The 6299-nt window shown below is 46.8% G+C and overlaps 1 long non-coding RNA gene across 2 annotated transcripts; it reads right to left on the bottom strand.

Annotated features, from left to right (window-relative positions):
• Positions 1-474: 474 nt before the first annotated feature.
• On the bottom strand, positions 475-4490 carry LOC308475419. Of its 2 annotated transcripts, XR_013985172.1 has the most exons (3): positions 4205-4490; positions 2109-2290; positions 475-899 (listed from the first exon to the last, which is right to left on the bottom strand). It is a non-coding gene; the product is annotated as an uncharacterized lncRNA (long non-coding RNA). The 2 variants fall into 2 exon arrangements; XR_013985173.1 differs by lacking the exon at positions 2109-2290 and having other exon boundaries at positions 4205-4489.
• Between the last annotated feature and the right edge of the window lie 1809 nt (positions 4491-6299).

Below are 6299 nucleotides of genomic sequence, written 5' to 3'. Positions count from 1 at the left end.
CACCACTCGCGCATGCGCAGACGCACAAAATGATGCCACGCGCATGCGCAGAAGCAGAAAATCGCGACCTGCGTGTGCACAGATGCGGGTAGCATTCCTCTCAGGTTGTGAACGTTGCTCCAGAACGGAGCCCCCATCGTTCAGCCTGGACACTGAGATCCAGTGCCGAGGGCCTTCTGGTGGTTCCCTCATTGCGAGAAGTGAGGTTACAGGGAACCAGGCAGAGGGCCTTCTCGGTAGTGGCGCCCACCCTGTGGAACACCCTCCCTTCAGATGCAAAGGAAATAAGCAGCTATCCTATCTTCAAAAGACATCTGAAGGCAGTCCTGTTCAGGGAAGTTTTTAATATTTAACGCTGTACCGTTTTTAACACTTGATTGGGAGCCGCCCAGAGTGGCTGGGGAAACTGGGCAGGGTATAAATAATAAATAATAATAACTAATAATAATAATAATAATAATTATCCCATTCGCAACCAGAGGTACCACTATATTTGATACTGTTATAATTTTACACTTGAAAAATCAAATAAAAATTATTTACAAAAAATAAAATAAAAATAAAACAAAATAAAAAATACTGTCCCCGATAATGGAGATGGAGCATGGCCCTTATGGGTAACACTGATGATGGATGCTGACCTTTCTCTCTCTCTCCTGTAGCTGAGTCTCAGAAGCTCTGCTGATCTCTCTACTGGGCCTGTAGTCTTTCACTCAAGCGGAGGCCAGCTTCCTAAACGCTTCCCTGGTGAGCTGCTGAGTTTCACAGAGTGTCACTCACCTCTTTCCTTTGACAAAATACTCACGTTGACTGTCATGTTTTAAATTCTTCACACTACACATAGTTAAGCTATGGAATTTGTTCTTGCCAGGGGTAGTGAGGTCCACCAACTTGGATCGCTTTAAAACATACAAATATACAAATGGAAGATCTGTAAATTGAAACTCCCTCCCTGGATAAGGCAGACTGGCTCCCTCCTTGCTGTCTTTCACCCAGCAGGTGAAAACATTGTTCCAACAGGCTTTTGGGAACTGACTGCTTTGAATGAAAGAGACAGCGTCCTATTGTTATTATTGTAATTGTTTGTATGGTTTTAGTACAGTCATACCTTGATTGTCGAACACCATGGAACTCGGACGTTTTGGCTCCGGAACGCAGCAAACCCGGAAGTGATTGTTCCAGTTTGTGAACGTTCTTTTGGAACCTGAACGTCCAACGGGGCTTTCATGGCTTCTGATTGGCTGCAGGAGCTTCCTGTAGCCAATCAGAAGCCGTGATTTGGTTTTTGAATGTTTTGGAAGTTGAACGGACTTCCAGAATGGATTCCGTTCGACTTCCAAGGTACATTAGATAGATAGCTTTAATTAGATCTATGTTTAATTAGTTTTTTTTTTAAAAAAAAAAAATGATGGGCTTTTTCCTGTGTTTTTATCTGTTCTTACTTTTATCTGTATGGCTTCCTGGGTCCCTGTCAGGGAAAAAGATGGAGCATGAATAATAATAATAATAATAATAATAATAATAATAATAATAATAGGCTCTTGATAGCTGCTACTATGGGATGCGGGTGGCGCTATGGGTTAAACCACAGAGCCTAGGGTTTGCCGATTAGAAGGTCGGCGGTTCAAATCCCTGTGACGGGGTGAGCTCCTATTGCTCGGTCCCTGCTCCTGCCAACCTAGCAGTTCGAAAGCACATCAAGCGCAAGTAGATAAATAGGTACCACTCCGGCGGGAAGGTCAACGGCGTTTCCGTGTGCTGCTCTGGTTCGCCAGAAGCGGCTTAGTCATGCTGGCCACATGACCCGGAAGCTGTACGCCAGCTCCCTCGGCCAATAAAGTGAGATGAGTGCCGCAACCCCAGAGTCGTCCGCGACTGGACCTAACGGTCAGGGGTCCCTTTACCTTTACCTAGCTGCTACTAGCCAGTAATATGCGACCCTCTCCAAGGTTGTCCACAAGTGAATGCAGACCTTGGGATAGAAAAAAGTTGCCATCCCTGCCCTAAGCATTTGGGCCTGTTTGAGTTTATCTTTAAAACCAAAAGGTCTGTCTTCCCAAAGCTGCATTCTTTCAGACTTCCTCAGCCATGCCATTGACGTTTCTCACCCTGACAGCTGTGGCTGATGTAGCAACAGCAGCAGCTCTCTCAAAACCCAGGCGTTGAAAAGCCAACAGCCGTCCGAGGCGGAGGAAGAAATGTGAGAAATGGAAGTTCTCAGCTTCGCATGGCCACAGCAGGCCGAGAGAGCTCGCTGGGAGCCATCATCACAGTTACCGGGCAGTTGCCCCTGTCGAAACCAAATCTCCTTTGAAATGGGCCCATTAACATGCGGCAGGAGGAGAGAAGTAAGTGGGGGGTGAGGGGGGGAAATAGGACGCAGGAAAAGAGAGTATTTCGTTTTCAAAAGCAGATCTAAGGTTCGGGAACAGCTCCAGCAGAGAAGCGAGCAGAGGACAGTCCTTTGTGTGAAGGTATCTGCCGTTTGAAGGGTGTAGAGATACAGTGGTACCTCGGGTTACATATGCTTCAGGTTACATACGCTTCAGGTTACAGACTCCACTAACCCAGAAATATTGCTTCAGGTTAAGAACTTTGCTTCAGGATGAGAACAGAAATCGTGCTCCAGCGGTGCGGCGGCAGCAGGAGGCCCCATTAGCTAAAGTGGTGCTTCAGGTTAAGAACAGTTTCAGGTTAAGAACGGACCTCCGGAATGAATTAAGTACTTATGCCGAGGTACCACTGTATAGGAAACAGCATTATTCCCAGGTGGAGCAGCAATCAAATCTCATACAATTGTGGAATTGTAGAGTTGGAAGGGACCCCGAGGGTCATCTAGTCCAACCCCCTGCAACGCAGGAATCTCAACACGCGGTCCCCAATCCAATTGCGAACCATACCGGACCCTGCTTAGCTTTGCAAATATGCGAGTAGTTTTATTGCTGCGCTGCTAGGAGACGGCACACACTGCTAGGAGAAATGAATGGGAATTTTTTCAACTAAGAGAAAAAGCGAGTAAGAGGCCACATGATGGATGTTTATAAAAGTAGACACGGCAGGGAGAAAGTGGATAGGGGAAAGCCCCCCCCCTTTCTCTTAACACTAGGACCCCCGGACAGACAATGATGCTGCATGTTGGAAGATTTGCGACAGATATAAGTCCTTTTCCACGCAGCGCATTGTTAAACTATGGAACTCCCTGCCACAGGAGGAAGTGATGGCTGCCATCTTGGATGGCTGTGAAAGAGCAGAAACTCATGGAGGAGAAGGCTTTCAGGGGTTACTAGCCCCAATGGCTATGTTCTTCCTCCACAGTTGGTCCCTTCCCTTTCCCGCCCTGACCTGGCCACAGTGATCCATGCGACGGTCACCTCCAGGCTTGACTACTGTAATTTGCTCTACGCGGGGCTGCCCTTGAAACTGTCCCAGAAACTCCAGCGGGTGCAGAATGCTGCAGCGAGGCTCCTCACGGGGTCTCTGCCATGGGAGCATATTCACCCAGTGCTTTTCAAGCTGCACTGGCTCCCGGTGGAGTACAGGGTCAGATTTAAGGTGCTGCTTTTGACCTTTAAAGCCCTTCATGGCCTAGAACCCTCGTACCTATGGGACTGCCTCTCCCGTTATGCCCTGCGGAGGATGTTAAGGTCCATAAATAGCAACACCCTAGAGGTCCCGGGCCCTAAGGAAGTCAGATGAGCCTCAACCAGGGCCAGGGCCTTTTCAACACTGGCTCCGGCCTGGTGGAACGCTCTGCCTCATGAGACCAGGGCCCTGCGGGATCTGATTTCTTTCTGCAGGGCCTGTAAGACAGAGTTGTTCCGCCTGGCCTTTGGCTTGGAGCCAATTTGATTCCCTCCCTCTTTCTTTTTCCTTTCTCCTCCTGTGAAGAGGCTGTATCTTAATGTTTTAATGTTGTATTTTTTAAATTGTATTTTAATCAACTTGTTTTTATTATTGTTAGCCGCCCTGAGCCTGGTCTTGGCTGGGGAGGGCGGGGTATAAATAAAATTTATTATTATTAATATTATTCTGAATGATAAAAGGTAAACAAAAAGGACCCCTGGAGTTTTCTTTGCCCTTCCCTTAACAGCATTAAGAACATGGCCTGTTTGCTTCTAGAGAATGGTGACTCAATGCCACTTCCTTTTGTAAACTGTACACACATTCACATAAACATAGCTGCCTGGTCTTCCTTGTTGCTCACCTCCTTTCACTGGCCAGTTCACCTCCACATGGAAGGAGACCACCCAGTGCTGACAACCACAGCTGTTGGCCCCTGCGTTCTGCCAGGGAAGAGGGAGTGGACCGCCTTTATATCAGCACAGCTGCCATGTGCTTTTGTGACATCACAGGCAGTCCACAGCCAATGGCAACAGCTGAGGAGGCATCACCATAACCTCCTTAGACCTCACAATGGTGGATGCAGCTCAACAGCACTTATCTGTATTGGTTGGTAAAGGTAAAGGACCCCTGGATGGGGTTTCAGCACTCATCTCGCTTTCAGGCCGAGGGAGCCGGCGTTTGTTCACAGACAGCTTTCTAGGTTATGTGGCCAACAGGACTAAACTGCTTCTGCCGCAACGGGACACCGTGAAGGAAACCAGAGCGCACGGAAACGCCGTTTACCTTCCCGCCGGAGTTGTACCTATTTATCTACTTGCACTGGTGTGCTTTCGAACTGCTAGGTTGGCAGGAGCTGGGAGAGAGCAATGGGAGCTCACCCCGCCGTGGGGATTCGAACCGCTGACCTTCTGATCAGCAAGCCCAAGAGGCTCAGTGGTTTAGACCACAGCGCCACCACAGGAGAGGAGAGTGCACTTGGGTCCTACTTTTGGCATTCCCACCAGCTTCTGGTTGGCCTTTTTGAGAACAGGATGCTGGACTGGATGCCCCATTGGCCTGATCCTGCAGGCTGCTCTTATGTTCTTGCTCCCTAGCTCATGCTGGTCCCCTCTTCGGGCTCAGACATTTCTTGGGGTCCTGCTTTTGGCTTCCCCAACCCACTAGGAGCCTCCCTCTGATCCTCCGACACTCTGAGCTCCTCCCCCTCTTCCTTAGGATCGGTCCATCCCCTCACAAGGCCTGCCAAGAAAAATAAAGAATTTATTCATGTATGCTACAACAGCGGCAAGAGTCTTGATAGCACAAGGGATGGAAGAATGAGGAAACCCCGACAAAAGAACAGTGGCAAGAGAAATTGATGAACTATGCAGAACTGGCGAAACTGACATACAAACTGCGAGACAAGGACAACTGTGACTTCAAAGAAGAATGGGAACTTTTTACAAATTACTTAAAAAGACAACAAAGGTAAATTAGATAACCAAGAGACGTGTGGTGAATGCGGTGGAAGTCTTTTATAATATTTTAACTAGGATTTATATATCGTAATGTTTGAAGTATAAATTTGGAATAATTGATTATGAAAAGTATTTTTTCTCTTCATTCTTTTTCTTGTTTCTTTTATCTTTTGTCTTTCTTTTCTAGTCTGCATTCTGGGAAATAGTGTAGATAAATGTTTTAATGTATGGTTATGCATTGTTTCTATTTCTTTTTTTCTTTTCATATTTTTGTAACATTTAATAAAATTTAATAAAAATAAAAAATAAAATAAAAAGACAACAAAATGAATTGGACTCCTTGGCAGGTTTTGAATAAACATACACAAATTTATTGACTGTTTACATAGTAGACACATAATTTAAGGATTTATACAATTTTGCAGTATGCAGAGAATAATATGTGTTGAGAAATCAGAGAGAGGAGCTGAGGGAAGTCTCGGGGGGGAGGGAGGGTTTGATGGGGGGGAAGGGGGGAAATAATGAATATGATATGTTTTGATATTTTGTTATGTTGAAATTGTTAATAAAGGATCGGTCCATCCCCTCCATGACTTCGCCATAGGGTTCAGGACATGAATGGACCGGCCTCCACTCAGTTGCTTTCCCCCCACCCCTCACAGGACCACATCCGTGGAGCAGGTGCTTGCTGGGAACATCTCCCATACGCCGCGAAGAACCGCCAGACCCAGGCGACCGTAATTTCTAAGCACAAAGAGGACTGAGTACCTCAACACATCAGAGGAGCCCCTTGCTTCCCATGGTAAAACCAGGAACAGATTCCAGGTGTAGCTTTGTGATTATTATATACCAAGAAGTCGGCCATCTGTGGATGGTGTGTTCCTGCATCGTTTTCTTTCTTCCGTGGATGAGAAAGGGCGATTTGGGGGTGGGGGGGTGGGAACCATTAAGTGTTATTAGGTGAAGAGAATTTGGATTCCTGTTCCAAACTTCTCCCTT

Source organism: Podarcis pityusensis (assembly GCF_964106645.2).
Source record: "Podarcis pityusensis genome assembly, chromosome: 4".
NCBI lineage: Eukaryota > Metazoa > Chordata > Lepidosauria > Squamata > Lacertidae > Podarcis > Podarcis pityusensis.
The sequence above is the reverse complement of the archived record's forward strand: the minus strand, read 5'-3'. Positions and strand labels throughout refer to the sequence as shown.